The following is a 19,161-nucleotide window of genomic DNA, read 5'->3' as shown; positions in this document are numbered from 1 at the left end:
TTTTTCGGTTGTTAGTTTGAATACATAAGTAGTTTGTTTGTTAGAAGTAAGGTTTTTTTTCCTTTTACAAAATGTATTTTAGATTTATAAGTATGTATTAGAATCAATAGAATCTTTTTGAAAATCCCAATTTTATATTAATGCTTATTTTGATTGATATTTTCTTTTCTTTTTATGGATACAGAGCATAGGTTTACTTGGTTCTAAAAAAATCGACAAAATTAAAATAAAATAACGAAATTTTCATGACTATAGATAACGATAAATTTATAGCGTATATACCGGGTGCGTCTCAAAAGTGGCTCACCGCTATAACTTTTTTTATTTTTCCAGATAAAAAAACGAAATTTGGTATGTTAGTATATGACATACATTAGGATTAATTGACGTATTCAATTGTTTTTGGTCACTTCCTGTTTCACCGGAAATCATTAAAACTTTTGATTTTTAAATTGTACCCTAGGTATTTTTCTACTTTGTTCGATAGTAAATGACACCCTGAATGAAATGACATATCATATGTAAACTTTTGACATTTTCGCACATGGTTTATTTGAAATTGTAACATGCTGTTCATAACGATAATTTGACTCGAAATACCAAGTGTGTGGTACCAAATTATTCGTAAAAAATGCTTTTTATCCAAATATGGTAATGAGCCACCCTCATTCCATTTGAAAAAATTGCGATATGATTTAAAATATATACCTACGATTTGGGCATCTTGTAACCGGCCAGGACAAGATACGAAAAACATTAGACGATCAAATCTATTTTTCCAAGGCTACTTGATTAAAAATTAGTGTTTTTAACACAGCCATGGTACTCTAGATTTAAACTTAATAAAAGATTTTTTTTTAAAGCGAAAAGGGTGTCATTTTCTATCGAATAAAGTAGAATTTTTGTTTTTGTTTCTGAATTGTTCCCTCGGTGCCATTTAAAAATCAAAAGTTATAGTCATTTCCGGTGAAACAGGAAGTGACTAAAAACAATTGAAAACGTCAATCAATCCTAATTTATGTCATATACCAAAATACCAAATCTCTTTTTTCATCTGAAAAAATAAAAAAAGAAATCTCGGTTACTTTGGACTTATTTGAAAAACGATAAAGAGATAGTATGTTTCTTTTATCGAGGTCTACCAGTCCTGAAAATATTTTCACTTATTTAAGACTCATCTTGTACATTATAAAAAAAAGTACAAACTATTGAAAGTTTTTGTTGATACATTCCAGGTAAGTGTTTTTTCTAGCGATGGGAACTATCGAATGAATTAGACTATCGAATGGTTACTGAATGAATGATTTCTATCGAATGTTTTATTCGAATAAAATCATTCATTCATTTGTATACTAAAGCATATGTGACAACCTCGCCGTGCGACTAAATGGTTATCGTTGAGCCACGACTATCGAATGCTTTTGATAAATGAAATTTAGCATTCGTTTGATTTTTGTGTGCGTCAGTGCATTATTAGTTCTTTCAAATTTTTATAATTTCACCTTATAAATACTGTGCTATTTTTGCGTTTATTAAAATATTTAAAATACTAAAATAGTGGTTTTCAGATTGTGTGCGTGTGCAGGTGTCAAAATTTTTCCGAAAATTTGTGTGATTTTCCGTAACCCGATCTTTCAATTATTTTATTTTATATGGTATATATGGTCCATTTTTTAATGGGAAATTTTGAGAAGTAGCAATTTTTAAGAGAGATGAGATGAACTTAGAATTAATTTTAAAAATACATATTTGTATTTTAGATGTTTTAATAATACGAATTAGTTGAACTTAATAATCATATTTAAGTAATGTGGTTAAGTAAATGGGGGGGGGGGGTTATCGAACTCAAACTATGGGGTGAGAATTTTTTATTTATATTTTCCTTCCATTACACTGCATGCTTAGAAAATTAATAAATGTGTATATTTCATGATTTTAAAGTTTGTTAATATAACAAATTAGTTCTGTAATTATTATTATTTAATAAACCAACGTTACAACGTTGTTTGTTTAATTTATATTAAATTATTTTTGAAATATTTATAGATATCAATGATAGAGTAAACGAAATTAAAGACAAAAAACTCTTGATATTTAAAAATATTTCTTTGCATATGCTTTTTGCTTTTGTTTGTTTAGTTATTTATTATTAATTAATTGATATTTAATATACAGGGTGAACAGATTAGTGCGAGGAAGTTTAATATTGTTTTTATTGACAAATAATACGAAAAAGTTTTATAGAATTGAAGGGATGGCTGCAATAACCAGGCAGCTCCATTTTAATAAATTTGTGGGAAATCGAAAAAGAGCTGCAAACTCAGAGCAAGGCAGCTCCAACTAACGTCGCCATTATTTATGTACTGTTATTTTGAGAGAACAGATGGTTGCAGGAAACGATCGGCCAATTTTCATTAAAAACCTCATTTTTGAAAAAAAGTGGAGCTGCCTGGTTATTGCAGCCACCCCTTCAATTGTCGTATGGTAATAAGTGCATATCCTAAAAATATTTTGTTGTATTATACCGGGTGCGTCTCAAAAGTGGCTCACCCCTAGAACTTTTTATTTTTTTTAGATAAAAAAACGAGATTTGGTATGTTAGTATATGACACAAATTAGGATTGATTGACGTACTCAATTGTTTTTGGCCAGTTTCCTGTTTCGCTGGAAATGATTACAACTTTTGATTTTTAAATAGCACCCTCGGTATTTTTGTACTTTATTCGATAGAAAATGACATTCTGAATAGAATGACATATCATTTGTCAACTTTTGACATTCTTGCTTAATAAAAAATCGTATTTTAAAATTCAATCTAGAGTGCCATGGCTATGTTAAAAACACTAATTCTTAATAAAGGAGCCTTGGAAAAATAGATTTGATTGTCTAATGTTTTTAGTGTCTTGTCCTGGCCAGTTAGAAAATGCCAAAATCGTATTTTCTATCATATCTCAATTTTTTCAAATGGAACGAGGGTGGCTCATTAGCATATTTGGAAAAAGCATTTTTTTACGAATAATTTGATACCACACACTTGGTATTTCGAGTCAAATTTTCGTTACAAACGGCAAGTTATAATTTCAAATTAACCATATGAGAAAATGTCAAAAGTTGACATATGCTATGTCACTCTATTCAGAATGTCATTTTCTATCGAATAAAGTAAAAAAAATCCGAGGATGTCATTTAAAAATCAAAAATTTTAGTCATTTCCGGTGAAACAGGAAGTGACCGAAAACAATTGAATACGTCAATCAAACCTAGTTTATGTCATATACTAACATACGAAATCTCGTTTTTTTACTGAAAAAATAAAAAAGTTATAGGGGTGAGCCACTTTTGAGACGCACCCGATATAGGGTGTCCTGAAAAAAGTTATGAAAAAGTTGTAAGTTTTATTAGATTGTAGTCCCTATTTTTCTGTACAGATTTGGGTTGAGCATAAAATTCACTATATTTATTTAAAGCACTATGCGGTGTTGCCATGCTATTTCTTATTTATTAATTAATTAAGTAAAGTCTGGAATAAATATTACTTTATTAATACTTACCTATGATTTCCTAAAAACAATAAAGGATAACAAAATAATCGTCAAAATGTAGCAATACTTTAAGAATGTAGAATGTTTAGGAGGGGGGTTAATCAGTCCTAACTCTTCATACAGTCTCGGGGGGAGTACAAGCAATTTTCCCAACTTCCTACTTTTTTTAGAGGCCATAATACATGTAATAATGTATCGTGATAGGAATAAAAACCCTAGTTTAAAAAAAAAATTGTTTTATTAATTTAAAACTTAAATTTAACATTATTGAACATTATAACATGCATAAATAATTATTGTTATGACAACTCTAAAATTAAAATAAAATCGTGCCATCCTTAATATTTTTAATTTGGGATTTAGACGTCGCATTGTCATGACTAATTTCCCAACTCAATTATACATTAGGGGGGAGGGGGGATGAGCATACCTCCCAACACCCCCCATAGCTTTACCACTGGTAGGCGTTTATGAAAAAAGTTGTATCTTGGGTTGGAACTGTATTTTTCAGTATTAGTTACTCATTTTACTACAGCTGTAATAGATTATATTTAGTTTAGTTATATTATCATCATATTTTAGTAGTATACATGAAAGTTTTTAAAATAGTAATATATTACTTATTTTTCTATACACATTTTCCTACAAACGTAAAAAACCGGCAATACTGTATGCCTCTTTTGATTTGGTCTCTCTGTCTGCCAACCGGTCATTTATATTAGTCTCTGTCACACTCATTAATTTACCTGTCCAGATTACATAAATTAGATGACCAGCAGGGTATAGTATTAAAAATATTGCAGTGTTGACCACCCCATAAAAGTACTCTGTATAAGACAGATAATGAGTATCCTTAATGTGGATTTGCCTCTACATACTTATTCTGTTATACTCGGTGTCGAGCTCGGTGTTTAGGAAAATATAGATATGTAAGTATTAATAAATTTTAATTACCCCAGGTTTTTACCACTTTTCTGGTATACTATTTTAGCCAAAGTTTCAGCAAATAAGAAATAGAAAGGCAACAGCGCATAGTGCGAGAAATAAAAATAGTATGGTATATGCAGAATTTTATGTTGAACCCAATTATGTACTGATATAAATGGTGGTTACAATTTAAAAAAATAAGCATTATCAATACTTTTTTGGGACACCCTGTATACAACAAAATATTTTTGGAATATGCACCTTTATAAACTATGCAACATTTATATAAAACTTTTTTTAATATCGTCGACAAAATCCACGATATTGAACTTTCTCGCACTAATGGGCCACCTTGTACAAGTATACTTATTATAGATATGACTCTTTTACAGTTGTCAACAATTTATAGTTATAATCCTTTATGAAAAATAATAATTTTAGGTACATATTTCCGAAAAAGCAGTCTATTTTGCTTAGATAAAATTTGTTTTTCGAAATGATAAAATTACATACTGATGAACTGTCTATTATCAGTTAAAGCACGGTTAAAGACGTAAACGCATCGTTTGACATAAATATACGCTTGTACAGGAAAGAATGGACTACGGAAGAGATGACATCACGTCAACAGTGTTTACTCATTATCTGTCAATATTTAGTTCTAAACAAACTTAGATTTGCATGTGTTTTGCCATAAGCCGATTTAAATTACTAGTATATGTGCCTAAAATTATCTATTAACTCAAAGTGAAACAACACATTGATGCTGTATAATTTAATATAAATAATTATTAAAGTGATAAACAAACAAAATGGCCGCCAAATAATCATTTGCGTTTGCTTATACGGTATACGCAAATACGTTTTATATTATAACGTATTTCTGTTGTTATTCTAAATTTAATACTACTCATGTTGCCATATTATCAAGAAATTATATGTTTTTTTTTAAATGAAAACTAAAACATCAAAACAAAAAAAATGAAAAATAGGTACAACAGGATTTTTCAAAATTCTTTTTCGTAAAACAAAACCTGACAGTTGTGCTTCCTGGGGATCAAAATATATCTACGACTGCATAAAAGGATACTACCTGCGTGTAGCCACCTAACGGTATTCGTACCATTTTTCAGGCAAGTCGAGGCCAACAACCGATGTATATTCGTTTGTGTGCGTTTCTAGAGATTAAAATAAGCCGGCGCACCGAGAGTTGGCGAGGTCGATTATGGCGTAGGCTGTACCAGGACCGATCACTAGGAAACGTAAAATGACAAAGCTTATATCATATCAAGTGAAATCTTGAAAGAAACATTAAAACCTAAATCACCGTTATATACATCAAAAATGCTGTTTTAAGTATGCTGGTGACTATACCGTACTGGCAACTGTTTCTTTTGGGTCGGTATTTACATGTGTCGAAGTAAATCATATAGGGATCTTAGTAAGTCGGAGTGAGAGAAATACGACGGTGTGCTGTTGCGGCGTTGCCGATACGCCTTTCCCTATCAAGTAAAGTAAAATCACGATCGCAAACCGCTTATTTTTAAAAGACATTTTTTTCGAAAAGATAACTAGATAAAATCATTAGACATGTTTCTGAGCATCTAAAATGGAATTATACGGATATCGTTAGGGTGTCATTTTTTTATAACGAGAAAACGTTACCGACGTGATAATTTAAAAACTCAACTTTTTAACACATAACACGCCATAACTCAAAAACCACTTTAGATATTGAATTTTTTTATTTTGAAGATCGGATCGGAAAATTCGATAAGGTTGTTTTTTCCATTCAAAAATTGTAAACAACAAGCAAACAATAGCAATTTTCAGCAATCGTGTAATTTTTTTAATCTACGAAGAAAATACAGCAGAAATATTAAGCAAGTTTTTGAAAAAACTACAGTCAATTATTTCTAATAGATTTCGAGATATCGATTTTTTGAATTCAGAGTTCTAATAGCGCGACCACTGTCGAACACCGTTTTATTCCACTTATTTTTACCAAAAATGCAAGTGTTTCTAGCGTGCACTTAAAAATTTTCAAGCTATTGGGAAAATTACAACAACTCGTTGATAAATAAACAAATAAAGTATCACGAGAGGTAATTAAATCGTGAAGCTGAACGCATGATCTACACTTTTCCCTAGAACTTTAAGTACTGACAGAGGTACTGATTGGGTCGACCGGTCAACTGCGACAAATCTGCTATATCCCCTTCCACGTCTCTTAGCAATGTACACAGTTTCTCGGTTTATTTCATACGTTTGGCAACGTGTTTACTGTTCTCTCTTTGTTCAGTACATTATTGTTGCGGACCCGTGTGAATCCGGTCTAAGCTGACTAATACGCTTGGCGCCGTTCAAGGACGAATGGAAATCTCGGCTGTTATGGATTATTCGAGAACTCTTTAGCTGTGGGTATATAAACCGGCTGGAGCCTGAGGAGGACAGAAATAAATAGACGAGTACAGTTGACGCGCTAAATTCAAAATAAATTCTTTCTAGATAAATAGTTATAAGTTGATTGTAAATAGTTTTTTAAGTCTTTTATCGTTATTGTTTTTGGTATAATAATAATAATAGCTCCCGTATATAGCGTTTAACGCCTTGGGAGTAGCAAGGTACAGCTTGCCATACTAGAGCCGTTCGGTATACAAAGAAGGTAATGTGGCTAGCACTACGCTTCAACCGCCTATTATTACCTCAGGATTGTGAATCCCAAGTACTCATTTAAGGCTGAGTCGACCTAGGTACCCAAACTATTTTTATTTTAATAAAAATAGTCGGCTGATGAAATGCCGGGTGTGGGAATCGAACCCACTACCTTCAGATTGGTAGACGAGAGCCTGTACCTCTACGCCACCGGGCACCCATTGCATTGTTTTTGTTAATTAGTGTAAATAAATTGTGACTTTCTATCCGCACGGAACCGACGAAAAACGTAACAACTGGTGTCAGGTGTGGGGTGTGTGATAGACTATACAAAAATAAAAAGACTGACAATGGCTCCGAAAAAATTGTTGAAAGACTTGAACGTTTCCGAACTGAAATGCATATTGGAAAAGAGGCGAGACAGATGGAAAGAAAAGTATTTTACAAGCCAGACTGAGAGACGTTTTGGTGGAGGAAGGTGAGGATCCTGACACATTTTGCTTTCAGTTGGAAGGTGACCTTGACTCGTGTCTACAAAAATTAGAAGATAAAATGACGGAAAATTCTCAAAAATTGGAAGTCAGTTTGAATGATAAAATGAGTGAAAATTCCCAAAAATTAGAAGATAATATTATGGAAAATTCCCAGGATTTAATCAATATTTTAGAAGACAAGATAACAGAAAATTCTAAAGACATTAATAAGACCAGCTTTAATAATAAAATACTTAATTTAGAAGAAAGTTTATATAACAAGATAGTAGAAAATTCCAGGGAATTAGAAGAAAAGTTTATAGAGAATTCCACGGATCTACAAGACAAAATAACACAAATTGAAGACGATGTAAACAGAAAAATCGAGATTTTGAGAGAAGAAATAGGAAAGGCAAATTCACCAAAATGTCAAGAAACACCGAAGGATCCGAAACTAGTTGAAAATAAGTATACCTCAAAGTCAGTTATGAAGCCTCCACAGTTTGACGGAAAAACCGCTTGGGCCAACTACTTTTGCCAATTTGAAGCCGCTGCAAGAGCGAACGGATGGACAATCGCTGAAAAAGCTACCGCTTTGACTATCGCACTGCGGGGAGATGCGACTGACATCCTGCAGACACTCTCACCATCGGAACAGGGAGATTATCAGCAATTGGTATGACATTTAAAAATGAGTTACGGCCAGGCTCATTTAGAGCATGTCTACCATTCGCAGCTCAAAAATCGCATTCAGAAGTCAAATGAGTCTCTGCAGGAGTTTGAAGCGGACATAGCCCGACTCGTTCGCCTGCTCTACCCTGCTACGCCCGAGAATGTTATGGAGCGGTTAGCAGTACAGGCATTCTCCGACGGCTTACGTGACAACGAGACAAGACAAGCACTTCTTCTAGCCCACCCAACGCACTTGGTGGATGCTTTAGCACGTGCCCTAGAAATTTGAGGCCGCGAAACAAAGTTCTCGGTCTTTAGGAAAAGTACGGGCCATCGACGAATGTTCCGACGAATCCGTGGAAGGGATTGTTCGGAACGTACTGGACCAGTACATGGGCAAGAAGGGACCAATTCGTTGCTGGAACTGTGGACAGGTAGGACACGTGCGAAGCCGTTGTAAGGAGAAGAATGAAGAACCGGCTTCATCGAGGTCGAAAAACTACTAAGGGTCGAAATGAAGGGGCACACGTCGACCTGTACCCAACATGCCCCAACGAAAACTGCTCAAGTCGCCTCGCTACAACACAAATTCAACAGCATTTTTGTTGATGGTTTTGTTGATAGAGAATTCCGGACCATGCTGTTGGATACAGGTGCGACGAAAACTATCAGCAGACCGGACATTCTTAAAACATCGAAGAAGGTTAAAACAACACAATGGACTACGTACAGCTACAGGAAGCTCCGCTCTCATCCATGGAGAGGTAGATCTTAATTTTGTTATCGGAAGCACCTGTATTAATCATCGAGTGTTAGTAGCAGACATAGAAGATGAACTTATTCTCGCAATGGACATCATGACCACTAGAGGTTTTGAGCTAAACCTCAAACAAGGAATTTTGAAAATAAATGAAGAAGAAGTGGTTCTGCATCGAAAATGTGAGGAGACGTGGTGGTAGCTTCGCGTGGTGGTAGCAGAAGATGTTTCGATCCCTGAGCGCTGTGAGATATTTTTGGATGGTTACCTGGAAGGTAAAATGAATAATGGAAGTATTATTCTGTTGGAGCCAAGGAACCATGACAGCGAAATAGGACGAGGGGTCGCTGTTGGAAAAGCCCTGCTACGAGCGAAGAAGACTGTACCGGTGAGAGTAATGAACACAAATTATTATTCTGTATCCTTGAAGAAGGGAACCCTGTTAGGGTACTGTTGTTCGGTCTCCCGAGTCATTCGAAGCGTGGAAGCCACCAAAGTTTCGACTTCAAAAATTCCGGACAAAATGGTGAAGGAGGCAGTAAACGTTAAGGGATTATCTCCCGAAAATAGTAGAAAATTGAGAAACCTGATAATTAAGTATCAAGATGTGTATGATAAAGGAGAAGCGGGGCAGAGAGGTCGTACCAATTTAGTACACCATAAAATTGATACCGGAGATGCACGACCAATCAAACAAAATCCGAGAAGACTTCCACTCGCCAAACGTGAAGAAACTGACAAGATCCTTCGAGAAATGAAAGAAGAGGGTGTTATCGAACTATCTAACAGGCCGTGGACATCGCCGGTAGTACTAGTAAAGAAGAAAGATGGTACCACCTGGTTCTGTGTTGATTATCGGCAGCTCAATAATGTTATCAAGAAGGTTAGCTATCCCCTGCCGAGGATAGACGATACTCTAGACACACTGGCGGGATCGACAATATTCTCTACCTTAGATCTGAAGAGTGGATATTGGCAAGTCGACATGGCGCAGAAAGATAGAGAGAAGACAGCGTTTTCGGTGGGCTCCGGACTGTGGCAATTTACCGTCATGCCTTTTGGATTGTGCAACGCGCCAGCTACCTTTGAAAGACTAATGGAGTCTGTGTTAAAGGGACTATCCAGGACCACCTGTTTAGTGTACCTAGATGACATTATAGTGGTGGGGAAATCCTTCGACGATCATCTGAAGAATTTGGAAGAAGTTTTCAAGCGACTTGCGAGCTCTGGTTTGAAACTTAGCCCCAAGAAATGTCATCTGTGTCAAGAAAAGGTACACTACTTGGGCCATGCGGTCTCCTCCCAGGGAGTTGCGGTAGATCCACAGAAGACCAAGACAGTGGAAGAGTGGCCGCTACCCAAAGCCAAACATGAACTCAGAAGCTTTTTGGGGCTATGCACATACTATCGCCGTTATGTACAGGGTTTCGCCAACATCGATAAACCATTAACCAGACTTACCGAAGGCGAGAGGCGTTTCTGTTGGGACTCAGATTCTGACGAGGCATTCCGAACACTGAAGAAGACCCTGTCTAGTGCGCCCATACTTAGCTACCCTCTTGGCAACGGAAACTGTATATTGGATACCGACGCTAGCAATGTTGGGTTAGGCGCTGTTCTGTCTCAGATCCAGGATGGTCAAGAAAAAGTAATTGGTTATTTTAGTAGGACCTTGTCCAAACCGAAAAGGAACTACTGTGTAACCAGACGAGAATTACTAGCAGTAGTTAAAGCAGTGGAACACTTCTACAAGTATCTCTATGGAAGAAAGTTCTTGTTAAGAACAGACCATGCTGCTTTGAAATGGCTGTTGCAGTTTAAGAATCCTGAAGGGCAGGTAGCTAGATGGATTGAACGATTACAAGAATTTGATTTCGACACAAAACATCGAGCTGGGGCGATCCACCAAAATGCCGATGCACTTTCCAGAAGACCTTGCGATAAGGACTGTAAGCATTGTTCCCGAGCAGAAGAGAAAGAAGCGAAACTCCTAAGAACAACTGTGGTTAACGATACTTGGCAACCCGAAGATCTTGCTAACGACCAAATCAGTGTACCAGAATTAGGCTTAGTGATTAACTGGAAAAACGCGGACCAAAGACCAACGTGGGAGGAAGTTTGCAGATATTCGCCGAACGTGAAGTCGTACTGGGCCCAGTGGAATTCCTTGGTAATAGATGATGGGTTACTCCGCCGTGTGATTGAGAGGCCAGAGGGACAAGAAGAGAGAAGGCAGATCGTCATTCCAAAGAAGAGGGTCCCGGATGGTCTGTGAAGTCCTTAACATCCGCAAGACCAGGACGACTGCTCTACACCCACAATCCGATGGGATGGTTGAACGCATGAACAGAACTATCAACCGTTATCTGGCCAAAGTATTCTCTGACCATCAAAGAGACTGGGACAAATTTCTTCACCTGTTCCTGTTGGCCTACCGTTCATCTGTCCAAGAATCTACAGGGCAAACTCCAGCCAGCATCGTTATGGGACGGGAAGTGCGTCTACCTTGTGATCTGAAGTTTGGTTGCCGACCGGGAGAAGATGTCGCTGGAGAAGATATGTCCACAGACTACGTCAAAAGATCGACGACATCCATCAGCGAGTCCGCCTAAATATTCAAAGCGCTAGTGACCGAATGAAGGTGCACTACGACATTCAAGCTGAGCATGGGGGATACCAACCAGGGAATTTGGTTTGGTTGTACAACCCGCAGAGACGTCGTGGATTATCTCCGAAGCTACAATCCTCGTGGGAAGGCCCATACGAAGTCATGGATAGGATTAATGACGTCGTATACCGTATCAGAAAATTGCCAAAAGGAAAACCGAGGATAGTTCATTTCAACCGTATGAGCCCTTACCAAGGCGAAATAGAAGATCGTGCTGGGACCGTGAGAACCTGCAGCTTTGATCCCTCTGATTCGGAGATGTCCTTTGATGATTTCATGGCCCGATACAACAGCAGTGAGAAGGCTCGCTATGGTGTAACCAAAGAAGAACCACGAGACCTCTTTTCCGCGCCTCCTGATTATTTGCTCGCTCACTGTGTGGTCCGAGATTTGCGGATGTCCAGAGGAATCGCTGCGACGTACAATGAGAAGTTTGGGCGTGTCGGAGAACTACGCCGACAAGATCCAGAGGTTGGAAGCGTCTTGAGGCTAACCGACAATGCACATGGTCAAGCAAGACATATCTTCTACCTGGTCACCAAGGAATGGTCCCCGAGTAAGCCGACTTATCTCAATCTATGGAAGACCCTGATTGAACTGAGAGAAGCCCTGCTGAACAATAACATTACACGATTAGCCATTCCGAAGCTGGCGTGTGGACTGGATGGTTTGAGTTGGCGTACAATCCGGAACATGATTGAAGTCTTGTTTAGATTTACGGGAATCGAGATCCTCGTTTGCTGCTATAACCCAAAGCTGAGATCGGGCGAGAAAACTGTAGACTTTTTTTCTACCAGACTTCTCAATGCACCAGGGGCCAGCTTTGCAAATACCTTCATTCACCGTGTACATCTCGGCATGTACGAGCATGTACCTAAGAAGGGGGCAGTGTTGCGGACCCGTACCGTGTGAACTCGGCCTTAGGCTTGGCCACTCGGCTATGACTCCCTACATATACCTACTATATACACCCACCGACGTTCGAAGAACGCCGCTAAGAATTTTCGAGATATGTCTGGACTGTCTGTTTCTCTCATATATAAGCCGATGCCCGAAACCTGAGGGAGATAGAGATAAATAACCGATCGACGCGTGCAGTTACAATCGCCGCGCTAATTCAAAATAAATTTCTGTTAGATAAATAATTAGATAAATTGTAAATAAGTTATAAATAGTTCTTTAAGTCTTTTAATCGTTATTGTTTTTGTTAATTAGTGTTAAATAAATTGTGACTTTCTATCCACACGGAACCGACGAAAAACGTAACAATATGTAGATATAAGGTATGATTTATTTTATTCAAAATAATCAACATTTAAATTTTTTGCATTTTTTTTGTAACTACTATTCCTAAATACCTTCACTTCTTCTATTTTTCACTCGAGTGATCCCATCACTAATACAAATACACAGGTTGAAATTGCGAGTATACGAAAAATGTATTATATAATTATTCTAAAAGTGGGAAGTATAATTTGGGACAATTCTAAAAATAAAAAAGTAAATATTTTGATATCTTCAGAAGGTCTAGCTCATAGACTTAGAATAAAATATAGACTGAGCATCTCATTCATAAATAGCTGGAAGATGCGGACAGACAACGTCTTGTTATTGTTGTGTTATTGTTTTTGGCTCTAACGAGTGCGACACGAGCGATAGATAGGCTGTCTCCGTCGTAACGGTCGTTTCCTGACGGCTCTGCCGCCCAACGCAACACTGTCTTTTGTTTCTTCAGTGTACCTGCACTCTCCGTATCATAGGCGGGTATTTTTTTAAATTTTAATGAAGCTATAATTCAATTAAAAATATATCGTATTTAAACTTTTTTATATTATTAAGATTTAGGATAAAGAAAATAGTTTAATATAAAGCAAAGTTTAGGACTTAGAAAAAAATACGTCTTAGAGTCTAAAAACGATAAAAATAATAAAGTACGTGTTATAGAAGAAATTTTAATAATCGAAATTATTTAATTTTTGAAATTGATGATAAATTATTAATTTAATAAAATATTAATTTTAGTCAAACATTTACAACTCTAATATTAATCAAAACAGGATCTATTCTATAGATATAATAGAACAGAAAGAGAAAAAACTTTATAATTGTTTAATTTTTTTTTCCGGTAAAAGTGATGTCTTATTATGTAAATTAGAAAAAACAGGAATCTGTTCCATTAAAGCAAGCTTTTAGGAAGTGAATAAAATGAAAACTACATTTATTTAACTCGTTACTGTCTTTATTATAGAGTAAGTATAATAATGGTAATGGTGACTATACTTTATTCAATGGAAATATGCACCAAATTCAAACAAATATAAAAGGCATGAGTATAAACAGTATTACTACAGTAATATTGAACATTGGTTCAAAAATATTACATTAATATAATACAATATTACTGTAGGTATTACTGTCAACGTGCAAGCTTGTTTGAAGCTTGATGTATTTGTATGCGCTTGGTACATCTTGGCGTTGGAAAATGTATAGAAAATTATTAAGAAAAACTAGTACGTAATGGGGGATATCTTGATATACAGAGTGGTCGGAATTGTATTCAGGAAACTTTGGCAGCATAATCTGCAAATAAAATCAGTAAAAAAAATAGTATAAATTTATGTCCTAAAATGCTTCGTTTCAGAGATACAGAGTGTAGAAATTTCATTTTTATTTCGCTTTTTTCCAAATAATTTATGAAGAATGTATTGATTAATTCGTTTCCAAATATCTTGAGAACTATACTTGTGGCGAGTGTCAACAAGAGACCTTATTAAGTAAAAAACGTTGGAAATGTAAATTTTTCTCAGTAGTTTTATATAGATACAGACAAAAAGTATTACTCTTCAAATAACTTAAAAAATATGTAGGTGGCGCCCCCTATTAGTAAAAGTCAAATTGACATCTAAATCTAATTTTTCATGTCAAAAAACTCCCAAACGCCAATTTTCGTCCAAATATTGACGTCACTTCAGAAATTATTTGGAAAAAAATCGAAATAAAAATGAAACTTCTACACCCTGTATCTCCGAAACGAAGCATTTTAAAAACTTACAAGTTCATTTTTTTAGAAAGCCAATGCAACATTTCTGAGTTTCAAATAAAGATAAAAAACAGTAAAACATATAATAATAATATGTAAATTATTTTCTTGGATACATACATATATGGCAAATAATAACAGATTGTTTTATTAAAGATTTACGTTTTGGTTAATTCTAAAACTATCTTCAGATTATATGTGATATTACTTAAGTGATATTACATTATAAAAGAAAAAATGAAAATTATACCTTATAATCGAAAAAAAACGGCGTCAGCGATGGCTATGAAATGAAGATCGCTGTCATTTTATATGTAAAATTATATGGAGTATGTATCGATGGTTTTTTCCAAGCCAACTGGACGCCGTTTTTTTCGATCATACGGTATTACAAATTAATAATAGATTAACAGTCGAGAAAAAAAAAGAAAAAACTCTAGGTAAGTACTGGATAAATTTTAAAATGGCATATTTATTTTATCTTTGTTTAATATAAAAAAAACGAAATATCTACCTGGTTTACATAACCCTGTATAATTTGTGAAATAATAATGGACAAAAATGCAAGCGGTAAGAAAAATATTTACAAAAAATATGTACTTGTTTACATTTCTGGACCATTGTTCGTCATTTTTGTTATCATAATGGTGACCCTATCATAAAAACGTAGTTATTTCTATACCTGATGTGAAACTATAGGGAAAAAGTAATGTTTGTAAAATATTTTAGTCTTGAAAAAAAATAAGGAATGTTTGGTATTTTAAAATGTTTGGTAGCTTGTAATTTTTTCGACTTTCTCGATTGTTTATAGTTTATAATAAGCCTTAAAAATTGTTGTTTCATAATGGAATATCATTCTGGAATTCCTGTATGTTATTTTAGATTCTAAGGATGGTTTTAGAATAAAAAGAAACACATTTTTCATAAAAAAAAGCATTAAATTAACCAATGCCCAAGAAAATAATGTGTCTACTTCTTATGTACTTAATAATGTATCTACTCGTTATATTAATAACGAGGTTAGTAAGAACCTTTACGTAAATGATAAATATAAAAAATACAGATTTTCCAGGGTTTATAATTTACTAAATTATTATCTAAATAAGCGCCTTTCTACAACGCCACTGACGCCAAAATAGTAAATTTGACTTACCTGTGGAATGTTGTTCCAGGACTTAAATAGTCCAATTTCTTACAAATTTGGCACTGACGAACCATGTTTTATAGTTTTTAAATAAAAGGTAATCAAAATAAAACACTAAACCGACACACACACACTAAGAAAATCGAATCCAAAAAATACAAAATCAAAACATCCAATAAAAACAATAAAATAGCCATGGCGAAACTGTGACAACAAGGTTTTACGACACGTGCTTTACTCTACTATGGCTCTACTACGAGAGAGAATAAAGAATGAACAGGCGACCCGGCGATTGATGGGTGTTGCCAAATTGTAAAGAATTTGTCATTTTTAAATAGTCTCCGACTTATAATTTAGTAGTATAGGGACTATTTAATACATCTTTCTACTATTAAACACTACTTTATTAAAATACAGTTTTAAGACGTGACAACATAGGCTGGAGGCGAAAGACTCAGACGGCCGAGGTCAGCTGCACCCAGGAGTAAACATGTTTACAAAAATTAATATTGGACCGCGCTTAAATGTAAATAGTGTAGTCTATATTTTATTCTAAGTCTATGGTCTAGCTTTAACTCTCTAAAAAGACATTCTAGCCACTCCTCTCTACAGAGGATATGGATTACTCATTAGTACGTAAATATGGTAAACCAAAATAGAATATTTTCTCCACAATTGATTCTACTATACTTAGTGAAATATTCTATTACTATTAATGACCTTATAAATCGTAAAGATGAGCTCAAATTACATATAGCAAAGCATAAACCTTCCATTGTTACTATTCAAGAATCAAATGTAAATGCTCAAAGTCCCCCTCCTTCAAACATTTTAATATAATTAGGGAAGATACCCAAGTAGCATTTTCACGACTTGCGACCACATGTTTACTAAACACAACGTTGGATTAGTTACAAAAAATAGTTAGCTCCGTACCTTGGGTATTAAAATAAATGTAAACGTTGTTGTAACGTTGTGCCTACGTTGAACTAGTACTACAACAAAGTAAAAGCTTCTGCGACGTCGAATAAACGTTGTCTTGTAACCTTTTTTGCTTAAGTGATCTTTAGGTGATTCGGACAACGTAGTTACAATGTTGGACAATAAAGAGTTTTCCGACTTTCACGACCGTCACTTTCACGACCGTCACTTTTCCGACCGTCACTTTCAGGACCTATTTCAACGTTATGCAAACGTCGTCTGTTTTACTAATTCCAACGTTGTGTAGATTTCCTTATTCTTACGTTGGTAGGACGTCGAGCCACTACCTTTTTGCAACTGTATTGAACCATAACCTTAAATCTTGAATTTTCACTTCACTGTTCTGTTCAGTCAGACAGTTCAGTGCTGTTTTTGTTTTTATAAAAAAAAACTTAATTAAAATGGGACGTAAGAAAGGCACATATAAAACTAAATTTAGATATACATCGACATATTACCGATACTTTATCCACTCCCTCGTTTATTTAGAATATAGAGGGCGGCACAAGCTAGACTCTAGGATGACTAAATTAGGCAATCATGCGACTAGTATACTACCTGCCCAGGCTGAACTGCGACTTTATTAGTCCAGTATGCGACTACTCGAACTACCCCAAGTAGCATTTGGATGTTATCTAACGTCGGGTATACGTCGCGTTCAATAAACCCGACGTCGGGTACCAACGTCGGTTCGACCGCCTGACGACCCTTATTTGCACCTAAATGGGGAATACAGATTCGGGTCGCCTCGACGTCGGTATCTGACCTAATAGGGAATGTAATTCTACCAATTACCAACGTCATATTACGTTGGATTTTAGTTACTTAAAATTCGTCGCTAAGCACTTACGTTACGTTTGGTTTCATATTCGCTACCAAGAATACATAAAAACCTAACCAAACTACATAATTACAAATGGATTCATAATCACTCCTCGAATATAACTATAAGTGCCTATTTAATTTCATATTATAATAATTCTGAATCATTAATCCAGACATCAGTTTTGTCAACGGAAGTCACTTTCTTGATATATCTGATTAAAATACTCCGAAAACAACGAGCGCCTTCAAAATTAGGTAGATTTATGAAATAAAATATCTATAAAAAGTAACTCTGCAAAATATTTTTTAATTTTCTAGCTGGTTTAATCATAAAACTGTACTGTGGTTCCCCCAAACTCAACCTTATCAATATTATTCTACTAGAAATCGAAATGTGAATATAAATTAAAAAAAAAAAACGATTTTAAAATGGCTGACAATCGGATACGTGTTAAGAATGGCGGATTTCTGTGTCCGACTTGATATGAACTACCAATATACCAATTCCAACCGGGTCTCCAACATTAGTCGTCTCACACATGTCTCACACGACCGAAGTCATCAAACCGGACGACCGGCAATCGTATTATGACGTATATAATTCCAACGTACGCCACGTAACCTCAGTTTGCGTTTTGCGTATCAGTGATTTGTGGATTTGTGCAACTATATTTTAGTTTTTGTTTTCTCGTTAAAAAAATGGGCAGCCACTTTTTTAAGCCTAACCTCACATGTCGGAGGAGGATGGGGTCTGCTGGTATCCTAAGCTAAAAAATGAAATTAAGATGCACCAGTGTAATGCAGCATCTCTTCCGGATAAAAAGCATTTACGGGTGGAGGCAAGACATCACCACTACTATTATTATTTTGCAAAAGCCTCGACCTCTTTCTGTAAAATGTTGATGAATGTCTAAATGCCTTTAGTGTTTTTTAGGCATAATAAAAAATTTAAGTTTGTTTACAAAAACTTTTGTAAACAACGTCCAACGACGTCGCTTTTAATAGGAAAGCGACGTCACAGGTCGTATCACGAGCACCCGACTTAAATTTGCACAAAGTCTGACGTCGCTTCAGGTCAGATTTAGTTCGAAGTCAGATAGATGCTACCTGGGACTCCATCTTAATCTCCAAAACAACAAAGTGAAAGCCGCCATGTTGTTGAATAAGAAAATGTTTCGTACCTAAAATAGCAATTCCTGCTTTTTGAATACATTAACTTGAAATATTTGACCCTAAACAACACGCGGAAACAATTTTTTTTTGACTGCGAATAAATTATTCTCATTTTACTAAAAAAAAAATCCAGAAATTTTTTAAAACTTCTTTAATTTTAAGGCCCATTAGTATTTTTCAAAGTAGAAACAATACATCTATCAATAAAGTTGTTTGCGTTTAACTTTTTTGCCTTGGGTAACGAGTTACAGAGTTGGTTAAAGTGTTTCAATAATTATGATCTTCAAACATCCTCCACACTTAA

At 35.4% G+C, this 19,161-nt stretch overlaps 1 long non-coding RNA gene across 1 annotated transcript; it reads right to left on the bottom strand.

Moving 5' to 3' along the window:
• Positions 1 to 13,915: 13,915 nt before the first annotated feature.
• On the bottom strand, positions 13,916 to 15,989 carry LOC115883422. The gene is made up of 2 exons (XR_004050381.1): positions 15,888 to 15,989; positions 13,916 to 14,274 (listed from the first exon to the last, which is right to left on the bottom strand). It is a non-coding gene; the product is annotated as an uncharacterized LOC115883422 (long non-coding RNA).
• Between the last annotated feature and the right edge of the window lie 3,172 nt (positions 15,990 to 19,161).

This window comes from Sitophilus oryzae, unplaced genomic scaffold (genome assembly GCF_002938485.1).
Source record: "Sitophilus oryzae breed Bouriz unplaced genomic scaffold, Soryzae_2.0 scaffold_1899_pilon_pilon, whole genome shotgun sequence".
Classification (NCBI taxonomy): Eukaryota; Metazoa; Arthropoda; class Insecta; order Coleoptera; family Curculionidae; genus Sitophilus; species Sitophilus oryzae.
The sequence above is the reverse complement of the archived record's forward strand: the minus strand, read 5'-3'. Positions and strand labels throughout refer to the sequence as shown.